This window comes from Panthera uncia (genome assembly GCF_023721935.1).
Source record: "Panthera uncia isolate 11264 chromosome A1 unlocalized genomic scaffold, Puncia_PCG_1.0 HiC_scaffold_16, whole genome shotgun sequence".
Lineage (NCBI taxonomy): Eukaryota > Metazoa > Chordata > Mammalia > Carnivora > Felidae > Panthera > Panthera uncia.
The window spans coordinates 62,293,656-62,316,530 of record NW_026057576.1 but is presented as its reverse complement, the minus strand read 5'-3'; the positions used below and the strand labels follow the sequence as shown (position 1 = coordinate 62,316,530).

The window sequence follows — 22,875 nt, the reverse complement described above, 5'->3', positions numbered from 1 at the left end:
TTGGCAGGTGGAGTAACACAGCTCTGAAGTATGTTTAAACAGACAATAAAATATGATTTGGCAGTTTAAACATATCATAGTTTAAATTGACCATCGTCAGATCATTCAGTTAACTTAGAACCCAGGAGAGAACATGGTTTGATCATGTAATATTTCCTGATTTGGAGAGATTGATTTCGGCTTGCAAATATTTGCTGTCGATTGAGTCCTCTTTGACTTCTTCTCAGAGGTCGTTTCAAATCCTTTTGATTTTTAAACATTTTTACAAATTTAGCACTTCTCTTTCCTATTGTCACTTTGTAATAATATTTTTGGCTGTCAACTGGACATGATGCTTCTTAATAAAATCTGACTTATCTCTTCCTTCTTAAGTATAATGATAGACCTATGCTAATTGGGGTCTGCTGAGGCATCTTATCACAACTGGGCAATCAAGGACTGTGGATTAGCAACTCTGCTAATGTGCAAATGGAAAAAGAGCTGAAGTATTGTAAGCTACATTGTCTGTATTAGTACATGCCTTTAGGTATTCATAGGAACCTTAGAAATGTACAGATGGTCAATTGGTTAATATCAAGATTTAAAAAAATAGCAAAGAATATTTTGAGAATGGATGAATATATCATTTTTCAAACTTTCTACTAAATAATTAATGGCTTTCTTAGAGATATTCCCAGAGCAGGCGTGTGTGTGCAACATGGCTAAATTCATTCGGCAAAGAGAGGGAGCAAAGCCACAATACCAAAGATGCACTTTGAATATAATAGACTATAGATCAGATGCTACCAAAATACTCAGCTTAAGGTTTGTCAGTGGCTAAGTTACAGTGGATAAAACTTATCAAGCTTCTTCAATGAAATTACATGAAATGCTCCTCAACAATCTACTCTATAACTTACAGACTTCAAGTAATTTCTTCATATAGCTTGCAAAAATGGAAGAATCTCTTGAAAATTCATGCATACTACTTGCCATCATTTGTTTTGATTCATTTAATGGAATTCTAATTCCAGTATTTTAAGAAACACTATTGTTTTCATTGTTCTGCAAATATACTTTCCATTTAAGACATTTTTCTTTGATAAAAGGGATAAGAATCAAAGATGGCAAAATTACAGGTATACTGAATCCTTCTTATTCAAAGTCACTTCTGTGCTCTTCACATTTGCAGGTTTAATGTGTTAGAATTTAAGAAGATTTAAGTTAGGATCATAGAAGACATGTTTTCAAACAGTCTATCATTTTTAGATAATTCGTGAACGTTCCCCCTTGGCTTATAAGAAGTTAGTGTGACATACCTTTTCATAAATATAATTGTTACATTCAAAAAGATTTTTTTATTCCAGTCAGATGAAGACGGGGGGAAATCAAGATCCCAATAAGACAGGTGTGTCGGGGTGGAAGGGCTCAGTTACTAAAGCCAAGGAAGTAACATCACCGCACCCATCAGCATAAATGCCATGGAATCAGTCGCTGCTGAACATCCTGATCCAGCTGTTTCTAAAGTACTACTTCCGCCTGTCTGATGGATCTGCTTTACATCACTGAGGTTCATCTCCTCTGGCATCCCTGCAGAAGCAAATAAGAAAACACATGATAATGCATGACCACCTCACCATGATGTGTCTAGAATGGCTTTTTTAAAAAAATGTTTATTTAGTTTTGAGAGAGCGCGAGCAGGGGAGGGGCAGAGGGAGGGGGACAAAGGATCTGAAGGGGGCTCTGCCCTGTCAGCACAGAGCCGGATGCGGCGCTTGAACTCACGAACCACAAGATCATGACCCGAGCCAAAGTCAGACACTCAATGTACTGAGCCACCCAGGCACCCCTAGAACAGCTCTTAAACTCAAAATGTGGATACCATAGTATTTTCATAGCATTCCCCATGTGTTTGCCTAACTCTAAATGAATAATGTGACACAGGTACTTCTGTTCTTAAGTTAGAGAGTACAGGCCCTTGAGTTGGAGTTCTCAAAAAGGTCTCTGGCTTTTTTAAAGCATTTGGAATATTTTCTAATGTCATTGATTGGTTAAAAAACATTTAATTAAAATGTCCTGAGGTATGGCACTATTGCTTGCCTCAGAGATGTAATAATTCTGGTAACTGTGTGAAAGATTTCTAGTGAAAATAAAACCATGTAAGGAGAAATAATTAGGACATTTTTAAAATGTCGAATTTATACAGATTGTATTTTGTTTTAGACTTAACTATGCATAGGGTCCTTATTGGAAAAATATCAAAGAATACCAAATACTAAATGATATCCTTTATACACATACACAGCTGTGGGGATGGAGGTGTAAACATCTGTCAAAAGATCAAAGAATTTGTTAATAGGGTGGGGATTAAAGTTAGGAATGAATGTTTGATTTTTTTAAAAAATGGCCCAAATTAAAGACCAAGATCCAGGTGCATCTTGGTTATTACTTGTCTGTGTTATGAAACCTGACAAGCTGTGGAGACCAGCCCCCAGATTATTTGGGGGTGAAATAATCATCTTTTTTTAAAGTTTATTTTTGAGAGAGAGGCAGAGTGAGCAGAGGAGGAGCAGAGAGAGAGAGAGAGTATCTCAAGCATGCTTCATGCTACTGGTAGAGAGACCAATATGGTGCTCAAACTCAGGAACCATGAAATCGTGAACTGAGCCAAAATCAAGAGCCAGACACTTAACTGACTGAGCCACCCAGGCACCCTGAAATAGTCATCTTCTTAAATCAGTTTACCTTACTACAATATATGTAGGGAAGTATTGACATCACTTTTGTATTACCACCAATGTTCTGAGACCACGTGGCCACCTGAAATATCTCATGGCATGCCCCTATCAGTCACAATTAATAAAGTTTAAATTCAATGTTACTACGGCCACAAATATTGACATCATAATTACAGTGGATTGGCAAAAAATCCTCATATAAGGAAAAGTCAATATTTACATAATTAGGTCAATACATATATATAATTCAGAAGGTAAAGCTCTACTGCACTCAGGGATGAGAACATTAAAACAAAGCACAGCTCTACTGATCTGACATATTGATTTTACAGTCTGAGATCTTACATTATTATTCATTATTTGAGTACCTGTTTTGCCCTTCTGTGTCATTAGGCAAGATGAATAAACTAGGGATTCATTTTTTTAATAGGAAATGGAATGTGAATATTTTAGTCATGGGTTTATACTTGTTATGGCCAGAGCTTAACAAGGAGCTATGAGGACTTTAGGCAATGAAAAAAATTTTTTTCCATGATAACTGTATAAATTTGAGCTTGAATGGATTTACTTTTCTTTTTTAAAGTACTGTGAAGAGGTACCTGGGTTGGATTCATCAGTAACTTTCTTATGCCTTTTTGAGCTTCATTGATTCAGAAGCTAGGTACTGGTCTGGATTCAGGGGTATCACGATGAGTAAAAATAAGTAGAAAGGTGTTAGAAATGATGTAGATGTAGAAAGATGTTAAATCTTATGTCTGTAAGTCAGGCAGTGCCAGGAGGGATCGCCCACCTTCAATCAGATGTCATTTTAACATCTGAGGTAGAGATGTTATTAATAAGTGTGATAGTTCTAAAGCTGATGGACCCTTGAGATAAGAGTTAAATGACAACAATTAAAGATTCCTTCAAGAGCCTTTCAGTCAAGGCTGCAGTTTTGGATCCAATCACAATGTGGTCTTGACATCTGTTAAGAAATCTGAGTGTGCCAAGAAGGCTAGCCCCGCAATTATTTGATGCAATGATTGTTTTCTTACAGGAATTTAATTAAGCTTGTAAATTATACTAAAGCTTAACCAAAAACCCATAAAACAAAAAAATTAGCTTGGGAATTTCTTACATTAATGTATTAAAGGAAAGCAAAATAATCTTTGAATAATTTTTTAAGGCATAATAGCAATATATAAGATGCCAATGAACTCCTAGTTCTGTCCCTGAGGGAACACAGTCACATTGTTATAACAATAAATATAATATTAAAATTTGTACATGCGTGATGGTTAGTGCTATGAAGTATGTAAAGGGATGTAACTTAGAGAAAAGCTCCGCTAAGGAAGTGTCATGTATTAATTTATTTGGCGATATCTATAGAGCACATGCTATGGTGCCACTATTGTTCCAAACAGTTCACACATCTTAACTTACTTAATTCTCATGACAGTCCCTTGTAGTAGGCACTGTTACTGTGCCTGTTGTTACAGATAAGGAAACTGAGGCACTGGGAGGTTAAGTAACATGTGAACAGCGGAACCAGGTGTCTAATCCACAAGTCCAGACCCAGCCTGTGTTCTGACCTCTTGCTGTGCTGACTTCAAGCACTTTACTGGCCACCAAGAAATTAACATTTGGTAACACAAAAGGACAGAACCCAGAATGTGTGTGTGTGTGTGTGTGTGTGTGTGTGTGTGTGTGTGTATTTTCCTTCCTTGATCTGGGATGGCTGATTATGTACTTCTTTTGCTGTATTAATCAAACAACTGGAAGTACTCAAGGTTAGAATTTATGTGGCAAGTAAACCATGTTGAATCAAAATGGCACAATGAACCTGAGAGGATTGTAGCTTCTTTTTTTGTCATGCATATGCCAGTCTTTTCCTCGAAACAGGGGAATGTGGGTAATTTTTCCTCTCTCTCCATTTCATCTATCCACATACTTGAAAAATTTTCTTAGCGTCACTGAAAAATGAAGACTATGTTTAAAGATAATTTATTCTCTATTTTTTAATAAGGAAAATCACATGGGCAAGAATTCTTAATTTAGTCACTCATTTACAAAATTTACTTTCTGCTACCTCTCTGTCAGACACTGTGTTGGAGACCAAACATATACCATTCATTTACAGGAGTTCTCTTCCGACTTTGGTGATTCTTAAAAAACAAACAAACAAAACCATACCAGGTGCCTTTTCTACCAATGGTAAGAGTGTAGGACAGATTTGAATGTTGGAAATGGTGCTATCGGTCATTATTTGAATTCAACAAAATCAAAATAATTTGCCTGTAGAAATGGTCTAAAATAGTCTATTATGTAGTATGCTTTTAATAAATATCATTGAATGAATAAAATGGGTGGCTGATTCTCAACAAGCAGATTGAGGTAGGTAGAATCGTTTCCCTCCTCTACAGTTTGGGAGCTGAAACAGTAGTTTATGCAAGGTAGCATGGTTGTAGCTAAATCCCAGGTGTGTCCCAGTCAAATGTGGTTCTCTTTGATCCCGGCACCATGCTCTTTGCCACTACACAATCAAAGCATTGAACTTGCAGTCAAACATTGGCTCTACCACAGTCTGGCTGGATGACGTTAGACATGACTTCTGTTTTACAGAACTTTGAAATGTCAGCATTTTCAGTGAGAAAGGAGAGTTTGTCCAAATACTGTGCTGGCTAATTGATTAAATATTTAGAAAATAAGCTAGATATTTATCTCACAGCATTCTTTAAGGGCCTAGGAGACCAAAGGCTTAAGTATAAATAGCAAAGAAACAGACAAATCATACAGGTTGGTTTTACAAATATATGTGTAGATGGGGAAAGGCATATAAATTTTTAGGCCGACTCTATAAAATAAAAGATTAATAGCTTTAACTTTCTTAAAAAATCTCTGTGCATCATGAGACATCATAAAAATGTAAAGTGAGGGGACAAATAGTGAAGTCGAGAAAATATTTCAGGTGTATATTGTAGCAAAAGGATGATGTCTTTAACACAGAGTTCTTGCAATCCCTATGAAAACAACAAAAATCCCAATAGGTAAAAGTCAAAAGGAAGTAAATGGATATTTACAAGATGAAAGGTTAATGATTTTTAAGAAAAAATCAAAGACTACTGCAAAGCAAATAAATATAATCTCACACACGATAAAATGCCCGTTATCTCATAAGTAGTGACAAAGGTGAGACAGAGGAGATAATAGCCAGTTTTGTCAAGGATACAATCCCTGTTTTAGGGCATTTATCAAATTATCTAAATGTTTAAAATATATGTTACCTCAAACCAATAATTCAAGTCAATTTTTTGGGAATAATTAAGAAAATATGTACGTATTTGTTCACAAAATGTTAATCTGGGCAATGTGAATAAAAAGTAATTAAATGTCCACTAGTAGTAACTTGGGTTAAGAAAACTAAGTGTATCCATTATTGCAAATGATTCAAAAAGTAGGTATTTATTGGTACAGAAAAAATTTTTGATATAATTTGATACATATACTTTCATAATCTTTAACGCTTTTTGAAACTGGTAGTCTATAGCTGCCTTTTTCTTTTTTTAAGTTTGTTTATTTTGAGAGAGAGAGAGGGGCAGAGAGAGAGACAGAACTCCAAACAGGCTCCATGCTGTCAGCGCACTGTCAGCACAGAGCCAGAGTCGGGGCCGAATTCAGCAACCGTGAGATCCTGATGTGAGCCAAAATCAAGAGTTGGACACTTAACCAACTGAGCCACCCAGGTGCCCCTATAGCTGCCTTTCTTTGAGAGCAGGGTATCCCTCACCAATTTTTGTGTTCACTTAGTAGGCATTTAGTAATAATTAGGTGAATGAATAAATCGGTAACATAATCAAGTACAGAAAATTAAAAAACTATAAAAAATGTTTCTCCGACTTAGTTTTTAATGAGATGTAATTGACATATAACATCGTGTAAGTTTGAGGTATACAACGTGTTGACTTGAAATACTTAAATATTGGGGCGCCTGGGTGGCTCGGTGGGTTGAGTGTCCGACTTCAGCTCAGGTCATGATCTCACAGTTTGTGAGTTCGAGCCCCACATCGGGCTCTGTGCTGACCGCTCGGAGCCCGGAAACTGCTTCTGATTCTGTGTCTCCCTCTCTCTCTCTGCCCCTCCTCTGCTCATGCTATGTCTCTCTCAAAAATAAATAAACGTTAAAAAAATTTAAAAAAAAGAAAAAAAAAAGAAATAGTGCAAATGATTCCCACCACAGTTTTAGGTAACCTCTTCATCGTGTCACATAATTACCATTTCTTTTTTGTGGTGAGAGCATTTTAGATCTAATCTCTCAGTGACTTTCAAGTATATAATATAGTATTATAGTGATAATCATCATGCTGTACACTAGATCACCAAAGTTTATTCATCTTATACCTGGAAGTTTACATCTTTGACCAATATCCCTCCATTTCCCTCACCATCACCCACCCCTAGCCCCGGTAACCATCCTTCTACTTAGGAAGAGTTTAGGCTTTATTAGATATTACACATAAATGATCTACAGTATTTGTTTTTCTCTGAGTTACTTCACTTAGCCATAATGCCCTCAGGATTCATCCAGTTTGTCACAAATGGCAAGGTTTTCTTCTTTCTCATAGCTGAATATTGCATTTTGTGTATATATACCACATAGTTTCCCAGTGATGGACTCAGGCAGTTTCCATATCTTGACTGTTGTGAATAATGAGACAATGAACATGAGAGTACAGATATTTCTCTGAGATCCTGTTTTAATTTCTTTTGGTTATATACCCAAGGGTATATAACCCTGGGATTGCTGGATCTTATGGTAGTCCTGTGTTTAATATTGTAAGGAATTCTATATTATTTCCATCGTTTGTGAACCAATTTATATTCCTGCTAACAGTGCACAAGAATTCCCCTTTCTCCACACTCTTACTAACATTTGTTTTTTGTTTTTTATGATAGTAACCATCCTAATGGGCGTGAGGTGGCATCTCATAGCGGTTTTGATTTTCATTTATCTGATGATTAATGATGTTTAGCACCTAGATTTCTCACTTTCTCATGTACCTGTTGGCCATTTGTATGTCTCCTTGGAACACTGTCTATTTAGTTCCTCAAATTCATTTACTTCTTTAAAATTTTAATTCTGGTGTAGTTAACATACGGTGTTATATTAGTTACAGCTGTACAATATAGTGATTCAGCAACTGTATACATTACTCAGTGCTTATCAGGTTAAGTGTACTCTTATCCTCTTTGCCTATTTTACCCATCCACCCTCTACCTCGCCTCTGGTAGCCATCTATTTATTCTCTATATTTGAGTCTGCTTTTTTGCTTATTTCTCTCTCTCTCTCTCTCTTTTTGTTCCTTTGTTTTGTTTCTTAAGTTCCACATATGAGTGAAATCAAATGGTATTTGTCTTTCTCTGACTGACTTCTTTTGCTTGGCATTATACTCTCGAAATCCAACCGTGTTTTTGCCAATGGCAAGATTTCATTCTTTTTTGATAGCTGAAGAATATTCCGCTGTGTGTATATACCACATCTTCTTTAGCTATTCGTCTATAGATGGACACTTGAGCTGTTTCCATAGTTGGCCTATTATAGATAATGCTGCAATAACATAAGGGTGCATATAGCCCTTCAAATTAGTTCATATTCTTTGGGTAAATACCCATTAGTGCCATTCCTAGATCATAGGCTAATTCTATTTTTAATTTTTTGAGGAACCTCAATACAGTTTTCCGTAGTGGCTACACCAGTTTGCATTCTCGCCAACAGTGCACAAATGTTCCTTTTTCTCCATGTCCTTGCAAACGCTTGTTATTTCTTATCTTTTTGATACTAATCATTCTGACCGATATAAGGTGACAGCTCATTGAGGTTTTGATTTGCATTTCCCTGAGGATGAGTGATGCTGAACATCTTTTTTGAATCTGTTGCCATCTATATGTCTTCTTTGGAGGAATGTCTGTTCATGTCCTCTGCCCCTTTTTAATTAGATTGTTTTTTTTTTCTTGTTGATTTATGTAAGTTCCTTATATATTTTGGATACTCACCCTCTATCAGATAGGTCATTTACAAATATCTTCTCCTATTCAGTAAACCTACTCTTTTTCCTTTTCTGTGCAGAAACTTTTTATTTTGCTGTAGTCTCACTAGTTTATTTTTGCTTTTATTTCCTTTACCTCAGAAGACTAATCTAGACAAATAAATGTCTATCTTTACTTTAAATTCCTATCAGGCATATTATCTCTGTTGCACTTACATATTTTGCTGTGATTTTGCCTTGTTCTTTCATTTGGGACGTATTTCTCTGTCTCCTCACTTTGTCTAACTCTCTGTGTCTATTTCTGTGTGTTAGGAAAGTCAATTATGTCTCCTGCTTTTGAAAGTAGTGGGCAGGGCATGCATTTTTAACAAGGTGACACTGGTCTCTTCCATTGGAGATGTCCAGCTGCTACTGAGACTTGAGCTGACTGGAGCCACTTTGCAAAGTGTGCATGGGTGAGGTGCATGTGCCCTCAGTGGGAGGTGACCAGGTGCTGCCACCTGGACCGAAGCCCCGCAAGGTGTGCAGGTGAGAGACTCAGTGTTGGCAGGGTTTGCACAGGTCTTTTAGAGAAGAAGACCTACAGCGTGAGGACTGAGGCAGGCCCTGCTGGGAGGGGCAGAGCATGATGTAAGCAAATTAGGTAGTGAATGCTGGTGCTGTGCTGGTTACTGCGGGTGGCCATGTGTTTATGCCGGGGGGCAGGAGAGGGAAATGGTGGCTGCCAGCTCCTTTGCTCCTGGAGAAGTCCTTCAGGGAACTCTGAGATTAGTAAATAACTCTTTCCTGTATGCCCCCTGTGTTTTTCAAACTGCTGCTTCTATGTTGTATCTCCGCTGGCTGTTTGTCATGTTCTTTCAGGGCACGGACTCAGCTTCCTATCACCCTCTGGGCTCTCCCAGACTGAGTCTGCTGATTTTTAAAGTTCCAGGCTTTACGTCCCACTGGTTGTAAGAATTCACAAAATTCAGCCACTTGGTTTTCAAAGCCAAATGCTGTGAGGATTTATCTTTCCTATGCAGGCTCCTTGGTGTGAGAGGCTGTTTCTTACCTCTCTCCATGCCCGTGGCTCCCTCCTTCCTGTGGCTAGACTGATGGGGCTTAACTCTCCACTACTTCTCCACATTTCCTACCCTCTTCAGTGTGGCCTCCCATCTACATTTAGTTGTAGTGTTTGTTCTGCAAGTCTTTGGGTCATTTTCTCAATTATTTACAATGATGTGAGTGTTATCTAGTTGTATCCATGGGACAAGGTGAGTTTAGGGTCTTTATATTCTGCTGTCTTCCCTAAAGTCCCCCAAAAGAAAACAAAGTATCCAGGGAAAAGACAGATTGCACTTAACAACAACAACAACAACAAAAAGATTATTAGATTAATTTTCAAGAGCAATAATAGATACTAGAATAAGAAAAGTTCATTCTAAACACGAAGGGATACAGAATTGTATATGAAGTTAAACTATGTGGAAGAAATAAAGGTTTTTAACAATGAGTAATGTTTTTAACCCTCCCTAAACAATTCTAAATACATTAATAAAAAGTATATGTAAAAGTCCAAGAAACAGCCTGATGAAGGAATGGGTTGAAGTTACAGTACAGACCAAAGCAATTGGCAAACATGTAGATTACTGTATGTAAGTGTGTTAGTTGAAAAAACAACAGATGACTAATTTGGAGTGTTAAAAACAGGGTATGATTGAAATACATGTAAATAATCATCAAAACATTCTAAAGTGTATATTTGGGAAGTGAGAAATATTAATTAACTTTAGTTTCTGTCAAGACAATGATGTATTTAAATGAATGTAAAAAATTCAACTCTTAGCAAATAATTAATATGGAATACATATGTTCCTAATCCACTGAGGAAAAGGGGATTCATGAAATCTAATGGAAGTCAGGAAAGAACAAACACACAAACAAAAATGTCTGGCAAATAGAAAACACAAAATCAGATGTTAAAACCATAAGCAAATAATTTAGTAATCTTTAAGTGAAATGAACTAAAATCAGAGAACAGGCGCTCAGTTCGGATTAAAAAAAAAATCTCGTGGCACAGCAAAATACAATGATACAGCAAGGGTGAGAGTAAATGCTTGCAAAAATATACTCCAAGCAAATAACAAGCAAAAGAAAGCCGATGTCATTGTATGAATAAAAAAATAAAATGGTTTTAAGTATTAAAAAGGAAAAAGGGGTTCATTACATAATGACAAGAAAAATAATTCAACACCTAATTCTGAGCCTAAGTTATCTTTAACATTCTCAAAGAAAAGAAATATTTACAAAGCAGAATAATTGGATAAAATAAATGGGACATATCCACAGTCACTGGGGGATTTTAACCCCACTGTCTCAGTAATTGATGGCTCAAGAGATAAAAATCAGTGAGAAGATACATGGATGACTTGGTAATGAGAGACCCTGTACAGGGGAAGGAAAGGAGAACTCCACTGCCGTTTTGCCATGGTTCTAGTAACATTCCTCACATCTCCTTGCTCTTCCTCACCAGTTTCTTCTCCTGGAAAGAGAACACGTTGCTCTGTCTGGTAGGTTGGGGAGAAAAATCCAGAGCCCACTGAAAACCTTATTTTAAGGACATAAAAGAGATGTATTAAACAGATAATTTGATATCTCTTTCACTGTGTTCTGAAATCTTATGATAGCCCTTGGTCCCTTGGTGTGGGATGATTACAACCATTGTGCTGGGAACCTAGTGGCCCTTTCTGTCTAGAAACTCCTGTCCAGCTGGGGGAATATTCTTGAATTCTTTCACTGATGACTTTCTGTCCTCTGTTTTCTTTGTGGTGTCTGGAAATCCCATTATCTGAGTGTTGGATTTCCAGAAAGTGTCTTTCTGAATTCCTCTTCCAGTCTCCATCATTTCATGCTACTTGCTGAGAAATTTTCTAAACTTAATTCTTCAGTCTTTTTTGTTGAGGTTTTCATTCTTGCATTCAGATTTTAGGTTTATTAAAGTTGATTATTTTTCTCAAAATATACCTTTTTGGTTTTTGTCTTCTCAGGCCTTGTTAAGACACTAATTACAGCATTTTTTTGAAAATTTTTCTCTCTCTGCAGAATGTTGTTTAATACAAGTTGCTTTTAGATAAGACCTTCTGCTTGTAGATAAGACTTTTTTCATGTTACATACTTATGTCAGATAAGTGGTAATCCCTGACTCATGGTTATGTGCTAGTACTTAAGAGTAGGGAGTGAAAACTGGAGTGGAGCTGTGAGTTTGTGAATGGGGCTCTGTAATGATTAGACAAGCATGATCTTGTTTACGTGTCTGTTGGGAAACCTGCATATGTCAGAAGGATAGGGTAGAGGTCAGGCTGGAAGAAAAATGCCTCTAAGATATTGCTAGCAATGTCCATTGCCAGTCAAGGTAATTCTATTATAAATTAGTACCTCAACTCCATACCAACACATGCTTCAATGTCACCAGAGCATGGGGAGTCAGGAGTGGAGAAACAAACTGGCAACTAAAAGTGTCCATCTGGAAGGGACACATGTCACTTCTGCTCACTACTTTATTGGGCGGAGCTGGTCACATGACAATTTCTAACCTCAAAAGGAAGGGATGTGTGGTCTTATTTTGTGTATAAGGGAAGAAGGCGCAGGAATACTGCAGACCAGAAGTCATGTCTATTAGGCCCCCTTTAATTGTCTCTGTTTGTTTCTTACTCTTCCAACATCCTGCCTAAGAGTAAATTCCCAAGTGTAAGAATTCTGAGAGCCAAGTGGGAGAAGAAGGCTGGGTGTAGGGTGTAGGTCTCAACATTCCTGAGGTATATAAACAAGATGTAGATGTGTATTTGTCAATCCCCTTTCTTTCAGAATAATATTCCTTCTCTGAACTGTAGGTGGCATTCCCCAGTCCAGGCACCCTTCCCAGATTATACCTCCTGTGTCATACTGATGTATCGGAGAGAGTGGAGGTAGGGATCACGGACTGTTGTTGAGTAGTCCTTCTTTTGTAGACACTCTTCTTTCACCTCTATCACCAAGAATAATGCCTATTCCTGTATCTTCTGAGGATTTGATTGAGCACATTGGGTTGGTTCTTGCTCTCCTCAATGTTGGTTGGGAGTTGACTTTCTTGGGCCTCCTACATTAGGTACCACTCATCCATTTGCTTACTAGCTTCCAAATATTGCTATTGTTACCTGTTCTGTTTGCTCTCCATAAACTTAGCTTTTTTCTGGGGGGGGGGGGGGGGTTAACAGGTCCTTATATTGTATTTTAGTGGAGTGGCAGGAGGGAATAAAATTAAATGTATTCTGATCAATCTGTCATCTTTAAGGCAGCAAACATTTCTAGTATCTGGCCACTAGCACTCCATTCTGACTTTGGGTAAGCCTCCATCTCTTCAGCGTGTTCTCAGCGGTGTAGTTTGGGTCTGAGTCTGTTCTGGCTGGTCAGCACTCCTGCTATAGATGCTCTAACTATTTTTGATGATCATTCCTGATACGGTGATTATTTTCATTAAAAACACAGAGCCGTGTTTCATTTTGCTTGCAAACTTACCAGTAAAACATGACTGCTCCCTCCCCACTAATAAATAGTGCAAAACCACCTACTGCCTAATTGATTGAATGCACATTAGAGGGCTGGAGGGCAAGTTGTTTTGCCTTTGCATTGCCTAATCTAGGGCACATTTCCTGTATAATCTTGTAAAGCTTGCTGAATGGGCCAGAAGAAGGCCTACCTAGCTGTAGAGCTTTGGGGATAATTGGAAAATTGAAGATTGCTACAGTTTGGGGCCTTTAAACACTTTCTTTTATTTGGACTTTTTTGTTGGACCTATAATGCATGTGTATCAGATACTGGATTGGGCATTGAATAAATAGATGACATTTTCACTTACTAGTATTTGCTAAAAATTAGCTGCTGCAAGTAAAATGTGAACGCTGATGAGGAGACAACTTTTCTCCCAATGAAATGTGAAAATTAACTTCAGATAGAATTTGCCTGTTTTACTTCAGTAAGTGAAGAATATTAAGTAGCTAATCCTTAGAGCCTAAAAATTGTCAAAACGTCTAAGAATGTTGTGCAAGAGAGATTGTGAGGCTTATTACATTTATTAAATAGAATGAATTAGTTTGGCTTGCATATCCAATTCATCATGTGTATTATAAATCAATACGGTTAATATTTCAAGCTCTAAATATTTTGCATGTTATTTTTTTAAGGGTAAAATCCATTGGCCTAGGGGATATCTAAATAGAATATAAGGAAATAGCCATTCCCATCATCTTTGGAAAGAATATTAATGTTAGTCATGAAAATATCCGCAAACCACAGCACACATCACACCAAGTGCTGAGGTTGTAGGGGATAGCTGGCTTTCTGCTTGCCCTCGTGATGTTCACAATTGGGGGGTTGTATTCAGATGGGACTACGTAACATTTTAAAATACGTTATTTGCTGTACTTTGGGTTGACAAGGCATTATGAAAATAACAGGTGCATGTGTAAGGAGGGAACACTCTCATATGGAAAGCAGGAGAATTATGCGGATGTTTAAATTACAGCATCACCTTCCCTGACCCAGTATGGAAATTCTTCCATTCCTGCATTATATCTCTTGGAACAAATAACATCCATACTCATTCTCTCTCAAACCCACAATTCACTCTTGCCCCAGTATCTAATTCCACATGACATATGAAAATAAAATGCATAGTTTTCCAACTACTGTAAGTTTTCAGTATCCTGTCAGCTCTTTCTGTCCTTGTCCCTACCCATTGTCAGACTATAACCAGTTGCTGTGTTTTTACCTGAGGTATCTACATGTTTTCTTCCTGTCATAATCACTTGTTTTAAGACTGTTGAAAAATATATATAAGTTTTTGTCACTTTTATTTGGGTTCATGTGTTGATCTCATCCATTTGACTTTAACTCCCTCAAAATCATGATCATGTATGTATGTTTTCTATTTTGGGGGCTTATAAGTATCTCTTCACAGTATCCTGTGAAACTTTGGTACAAAGTTTTTGAGTATATGGCTTACTGGAAATAAGTTTGATTCATAAATAGGCACTTAACTCTTTTTTGTTTTTTATTTATTTAACTTGGAGCTGCACAGACTCCTAGAATTCATGCTAGAAGGCAATGGAGGATAGAAGGAAGCTGGGTCAAGACCCACAGATCTTACAAATTCATGCTCATTGAGATTCAGTTTCTTCATCGGTATCATTTACATGATAATAATGCCTTCTCCCAGGATGGATATAAAAGTTAAATGAAGTCATCAATATGAACACATTTTGTAATTTTTTACGTGGACAGGAATATGGGTATTATTTGAATATTAGAGGTTGAGGCAGGCAAAGTAAATTGAACAGTAAAGTTTCCAGTAGCCAACAGAGCCAGAAATAGGACGCCAGACTCCTGACTCCCAGCCAAGGCCTGGTAAGGGGACTCTCTGCCATAGAACAAATTGCCTTCACTATTAGAAAAGCCATTCAGATGTTGTATGACATTAGATAGGACCCCAATAAATTAGAATATTCTCTATCATCAAAGAATTGTTATTATAAAGATCATTCAATTGCATACATACATACATATGCTCTTAAATTTCAAAGTTTAGCAAAGGTGATTATTTAGTTAATGTATAGGATGATCCCCCTATGTCACTGGCACTTGATAAATGTTTTTGAAGAAATAAATTTATGCAAAACCCTGGCCTAAATAGCCACAAACAAAAAGCAAACCTTCAATACAACACACCCAAGCTCTGCATTTTCCTATAAAGACAAATGTTCACCTTCGTCTCACAGATTTTTTTAAGACTTTAATTTTTAGAATGATTTTAGGTGCATAACAAAATTGAAAAGAAGGTACAGAGATTTTCCATATGCCCTTTACTCCCTACATGCATAGACTCCCTCATTACCAACATCATTCACTTAAGGGGGGCTTTTTTTTTTCCCCACCAAGGATAAACTTATATCAAAGCATTATAATCACCTAAAACTTTTATCTTAAAGTTCACTTTGGCATTTTACATTCTTTGGGTTTGGACAAATGTATAACGACATATATCCCTCATTATAATAACATATAGAGTAGTTTCACTCCCTAAAGATCCTCTATTCATCTAACTATTCATCCTTATCCACCATACTGCTGGAAACCATTGATCTTTTTAATTGTCTTCATAGTTTTGCCTTTTCTGGAATGTCATATACTTGGAATCATACAGAATGTAGCATTTTCAAATTGCCTCCTTTCTCTTAATAATATAAGTGTAAGGGGCACCTGGGTGACTCAGTCTGTTAAGTGTCTGGCTCTTGATTTTGGCTCCGGTCATGGACTCACAGTTCATGGGATTGAGTCACATAATGGGCTCTGTGCCAGCAGCATGGAGCCTGCTTGAGATAACCTCTCTCTCTCTCTCCCTCTCTCTCTCCCTCCCTCTTTCTCTCCCTTCTCCTACTCATGTGTGTGTTCTCTCTCTCTCTCTCTCTCTCCCTCCCTCCCTCCCTCCCTCCCTCTCAAAATAAAAATACACACTTAGGGGTGCCTGGGTGGCTCAGTTGGTTAAGCATCTGACTTTTGGCTCAGGTCATGATCTCATGGCTCATGAGTTCGAGCCCAGCATTGGGCTTTGTGCTGACAGCTCAGAGCCTGGAGCCTGCTTCAGATTCTGTGTCTCCCTCTCTCTTTCTGCCCCTCGGCTGCTCACGCTCATCTCTGTCTTGCAAAAATAAACAAACATTAAAACATTTAAATGTATATTATTTTTTATTTATTTAAATTTTCTCTGTGACTTTTCATGGCTGAATGACTCATTTGTTTTTAGTGTTGAATAAATACTCCATTGTCTGCTAGTACCACAGTTTACTTATTCACCTATTGTAACACATTTTGGTTGCTTTCAAAATCTGGCAATTATGAAAGAACCTGCTATCAGCATCCTTGTATAGGTTTATGTATGAGCATAAGTTTTCAACTCTTTTGGGTAAATACCAAGAGCTTGATTGGTAGATCTTATGCTAAGTGTCTGTTTAACTTTGTAAAAAACTGCTAAGCAGTCTTCCAAAGTAGCTATACCATTATGCATTCCCACCAGCAGTGGATGAGATTTCCTGTTGATTTACCACCTTGCCAATATTTGGTGTCATCACTGTTCCAGATTTGGGCCTTTCAAATAGGTGTGTGGTGGTATCTCATTGTTTTAATTGGAATTTTCTTGATGGCTTATTATGTGAACATCTTTTCATAGGCTTATTTGTTGTCAATATATCTTCTTTGGTGAGGTATCTCTTAAGATCCTTGGCCTATTTTTAAATCGGGTTATCTGTATTCTTACTGTTTAGTTTTAAGCATTCTTCACATAATTTGGATAGCAGTTCTTTGTCAGAGGTTTTTTTTTCTTTAATATTTTTTCCCAGTCTGTGGCATGTCTTTTCATTCTCCTGATATTGTCCTTTGGAGAGTAAAAGTTTTATTTATTTTTTTTAAATCACATGCTGTGATTTGCACAAATGCAATGCATTTAATTTTCAGAACTTATTCATCTTTTTTTTAATATAACCACTTTTTTTAAGTTTATTTATTTTGAGAAAGAGTGTGTGTGTGTGTGTGTGTGTGTGTGTGTGTGTGTGAGAGAGAGAGAGAGAGAGAGAGAGAGAGAGAGAGAGAGGGGAGGAGGGGCATATAGAGAGACAGAGAGAATCTCAAGCACAGAGCCTGAGGCAGGGCTAGAACTCATGAACCATGAGACCATGACCTGAGCCAAAACCAAGAGTCAGACACTCAATAAACTGAGCCACCCAGGCGCCCCAACTTATTTGTCTTATAACTGTAACAGAAGCTTTTAATTTCAATGCAATCTACCCTATCAATTATTTCTTTCTGTGGATTGTGTCTCTGGTATTGTATTTAGAAGGCATTTTTTCCAAAGAATTTTAGGTAAATTAAGCTTTCCTACCCATTTCCCATGAAACTGCTTCCTGACTTGTAAGAGTGTATGAGACATTTGTGCAAAATGAAATCTATTATTTTCAAGAGTATTGGGATGTAAAAAAGGAAATTGAGTCTCTAAGTGATGGGTGTTACCCTGAGGAAGGGTCAACTTCAACACAGAATGAGGTGGGGGAAATATTTCAAAGCACAAAATCCAGAGAGAACATGTCCTTGGAGGTGAGATTGGAGGATGCTGCACAATGGAACATGAGTAAATTGGGACCAGAGGGAAATGATTTTTCATGAGCACCTCCAAGCAGTTTTACAATATCACACTACCTCTGCATATGGGACCAAGTGTGAGCCATATGGTTCTAACTCCAACACTTAATACGTCATGAGTAGGAATGGTGACAAAGGTATTAAAGAAAAGAAAGATGTTAAGATACACTTTTTATTTTTAAATAATTTATAGTACATATACCTCCTCAAAAAAGTTGCACACTTCTGTTTTCAAAAATTTCCTTGGATATGTGAAGCAAAATTTCAGCAGTTTGTGCAGATAAAGCATCTAGAAGTTATCTAATATGAATTAAACCAAGTTTATTGTATGAAGACTGTCACTTCCAACCAGATGGTACACATTATGCACATGATAAAGGTCTCTCATAACATTCTCACTAATATTAGCTTGTTTATGGAATACTAAAGCTGTAACACCAACTGACAAGATCAAGATCTGGGATGCTGGTATTCTATTCTCAACTCATTCTGTGCATAAATAGAGCAGTATAGTGGGTGCCAGGCAGGATCTCAAAAACCACTGCAGCAACAGGATTCAATTAAGGAAAAAATGAATCCCATACCCAACACCAAATGCATCCCCCAAACAAAATCTATACTTCATTAAATTATTATCTGGAAACAAGGGCTGTCTTTCTATGTAATATGGTTTCTCAATCTTGCCTATGAAACTTATGGCCAATTTTAAATGGAAAAACTATTTGGTCATATCTCCATTTTAGAAAACTGATTTTAATTTATAATATTAATTAAATATATATAACTACACAACTATGTACAAACTCTTATGTAAAGCTAAAACAATATTACACATTAAACAATGATGAAATTAACATTAAGATTATCATTAAATTAATGTGATGGATGCTTTGGTCCTCCCAACTCTACATTCCAACTATACTGTGAATACTTACAGATGGTATGATGGTTAATTTTATGTATCAACTCAACTGGGTCACAGGCTGCCCAGATGTTTGTCAAACATTATTTTTGGTGTTTCTGTGTAGGTGTTTTGGATAAGATTAACATTTAAATGGATAGACTGATGAGAGCTGATTGTTCGCTGTTGTGTGGGGGCCTCATCCAATCAGTTGAAGGCCGACTAGAACAAAAAGTCAGATCCTCTCCCAAGTAAGAGAGAATTCTTCCTGTCTGACTGCTGTTGAACTGGGGCATTGACTTTCCTTGCCTTTGGATTCAAACTAAAACATGAGTTCTTCCTGGTCCTTTAGCTTGCTAACTTTTGGATTGGAACTATACCATTGGCTCTTCTGAATCTCTAGCTTGCTGACTCCCATGCAGATTTGAGAGTACTTAGGTGAATCTATTGCTTATAATAACAAAAAATATTGTCATATGTACATATATACAGCCTATTGGTTTTGTTTCTCTGGAGAACCTGAAGCAATACAGGTATTGGTATCAAGAGTGGTTTTAGAGGAACAGAATTTTGATGAATTTTCTGAATTACTTCTGGTGTTTCTAGAATTAATTATCTAATGTGATTAGATTTACAGGTGCTAAGACTCTGTTTCCAGTGGTAAAGAGAGCAGCAATAGTCCTTGGCATGATCTGGCAATAGAGATATATAACATATTTCCATTGGATAGTCCTAACTGATTACTTATAAGCAGCAAGGATCTGGGTAACTGTGTATATGATACTTGTGAACATTTTTGTCAAGCTAATGATAGAATGAGATTGCCTGGTTGTCCTAGTATTGCTGGACAAAGTGGGGAAAGAAAAGAATGAGCTCAGGGATTTGAATTCCTACTTCAAGTGCTGTGTAAATGACCTGAAAGCTTCTTCCTGAGATCTGAAGGAGATTATTACCTCCTGTAGCTACAGAGCTAAGTTTGAGTTAGAAATGTCTGACAGGCCTTGGTTTAATGGAGAGAAAGGGATTCAAAGGTTTAGAGAGACTGGAGTGTTAGTGCATTTGTCATTTAAGACTTATTTATCTACCCTGAGGGGGTCCAGAAAACACACTTTGGCCATGACTGTAAAAAATAGTGAGGGGAGCCCCAGCATCCTTGAAGAGATCGATGATTGCTTTTCTTTGCAGGCCAGTCCTTACAGTGGGAAATGAGATCATTGAACTAGGAAACCTAAATGCAATACGAGTATTTAGATCCTAGGGTGGAAAGGGCCAAGAGGTGGCACTCATCACTAAAGGCAGATGGGTGTGGTTACCTCACTATAATAAAAAGCAGAGTCAAAGCAGCAATCAGAACATTCTGACTCACGCAGACTTATGGTGTTGGCTAATTAATCGTGGTGTTATTAGAAGTGAAATAAATGGGAAGTTTACCAAATTCTTGATCCTTATAAATATGAAAAAATCTAGGTCAAGTGAACAAAAATCTAACCCAAATCATAAACACAGAGGCATGTCTCTTCAAGCAATTCCTAGACTTAAGCCAGTTTACAGATTCAGAACCCCTTGAATGAAGGGGAAGCCAGGTGCCCTTGATCTCTGTACACTGCCAAAATTTATATTCTTAATACTAAACATTTTCTAGAGAGACATATAGCCATTTACTAGGGTAAATGTGCATCAAGGGAAAGAAAACCAGATCTCTTAGGTCCTCTCAGATACTAATTCTGAACTGACACAGATTCCAGGAGACTCACAAGGTTACTCTGCTCTGCTACAGTAGAGGCTTATGGAGATCAGATGATCAATGGGTTTTAGGTTAGGTTCTTCTCACAACAAGCCTCCTGTATGTACTTGCCCAGTTTTGGAATTCATAACTGGAATAGACATATTCAGAAGATGGCAGGGTCCCCATGTTGGTTCCCAGATCCAAGGAATAAGGGCTACTATGGTGGGAAAGTCCAAGTGGAAATCACTAGAACTATCTCAATGAAGGACAAGAGTGAAATAAAATTTTTGGAGGGATTGCAGAGATTAGTGCACTATCAAGGACTTGGAAAATACAGGCATGGTATTTTCCAAAACATCCCTATTCAACTTTGTAGAGGACAGATGAATCTTGGAGAATGACAGTGGATTGTTGTAAACACAATCAAATGGTGAGTTTAATTGTAGCTGCTGTACCAGATGTGATTTTATTACTCGAGCTAATTAATACATCTCCTGGTACCTGGTGCAGCTATTGATCTGGCAACTGCTTTTTTCTCCATCCCTGTCAATAAGGACTACCAGAAGCAGTTTGTTTTCAGCTGGCAAGGTGAGCAATATACCTTCACTGTGCTACCTTAGAGGTATATCAACCCTCTAGCTCAATGTCATAATTTTGTTTAAGTGATATAGATTCTCTTTCCCTTCCACAAAGTACCACATTGGTTCATTACATCAGTGACATTATGCTGATTGGACCTAGTGAGAAGTAGCAACGCTCTAGACCTACTGGTAAGACATTTGCATGACAAAGTGTAGGAAATAAATATGACAAAAGTACAGGGGCCTTCTACCTCATTTCTAAAGGTTCAGTGGTAAGGGGTATGTCAAGATATCCCTTCTAAGGGGAAAGCTATGTTGTTTTATTTGGCCCCTCCTTCAACCAAAAAAGAGGATCAATTCCTGGTGAGTCTCTTTGTATTTTAGAGGCAACATACTCCTCAGTGTGTTACTCTTACATATTTGCCAAATGATGTATAAGCTGCTAGTTTTGAGTAGTGTCCAGAATGATAGAAGGATCTAGGCTGCCATGCAAACTGCTCTGTCAGTTGGGCCATATGATCCAGCAGATCTAATGGTGCCTGAAATGCCAGTGGTAGGTGAATCACAGTGCAGGCCTTTAGGATTTTGAAGCAAATTGTGTAGTGCTCTGTAGGTAACGACTCTTCTTTTGAGAAACAGCTCTTGGCCTGCTGCTGGACCTTAGTGGAGACTGAACACTTAGCCCAAGATCACTAACTTACCATGCAACCTGAACTGCACAACATAAACTGGGTGCTATCTAACCCACCTAGCTATAAAATTCAGTGTGCAAAGCAGCGCTCCATCATCAAATGGAGGGGGGCATTTATGTGACTGGTCCTGAGCAGGACTTGAAACCACAGTAGGTTGCATTAAGAAGTGGCCCGCCCAAATGCTCATTGTCTCTACTCGTGTTACACTGCCTTTTTTCTCCCAGCCTCCACCAATGGTTTTATGGGAAGTAGCCTATGATCAGTTGGCAGAGAAAGAGAAGACTTGGGGCTGATATACAGATAGCTTGACAGTTTGTGCAAGCACCACCCTAAAATAAACAGCTGTAGCATTACAGTCTCTTTTTGGGACATCCCTGAAAGACAATGGTGAAGGGAAGTCCTCCCTATTGGCCTAGCTCAGGGCATCACTTGGTATTACCATATCCTATGATTAAGGTCAATGGAAAACTATGATAACTCAATCCAGACAGGACTAGACCCTTCAGGAATGATGGTTTGGTCATCTACCAGGTAATGAACCATGACCAGGATGTACTTACTGAAGGCAAAAGGAATGTAAAATTGAGAAAGGGAGAAGGTAGTTATAAATAACAGCTATGACTACGTGACATGTATAGGAACAAAAACTGTAATTGTCATGAGTACTTCATCCCTACTCTGTTACAGTGAAGGTGGGCCTCAATCAGCTGAAGGCCTGAAAAGAACAATAAAGCTTACTCTTCTCTGAGTAAGAGAGAATTCTTCCTTTCCACTGCCTTTGAACTGGACATGACTTTTTTCTGCCTTTAGACTAGAAATGAAATGTCAGCACATTCTGGGTGTCAAACCTGCTAGCTTACAGTCTGAAACTATATCGTAGAAACTATATCCTGATTCTTTGCCCTTCAGAATTGGACTAGAACTACACCATTGGCTCTCCTGAGCCTCCCACTTATCACCTTACTCAGCAGATCTTAGGATTTGTCCGTCTCCATAATTGTGTGAGCCAATTCCTTACAATAAATCTCTAT

The 22,875-nt window shown here is 37.7% G+C and overlaps 1 long non-coding RNA gene across 1 annotated transcript in view; it reads right to left on the bottom strand.

The window, feature by feature from the left end:
- Window positions 1–1,114: 1,114 nt before the first annotated feature.
- Window positions 1,115–22,875, bottom strand: part of LOC125933905 (uncharacterized) — a 160,991-nt gene continuing 139,230 nt past the window's right edge. The window contains exon 3 of the long non-coding RNA XR_007461152.1: window positions 1,115–1,569. This is a non-coding gene — a long non-coding RNA (uncharacterized LOC125933905). The remainder of the gene's footprint in view (window positions 1,570–22,875) is intronic.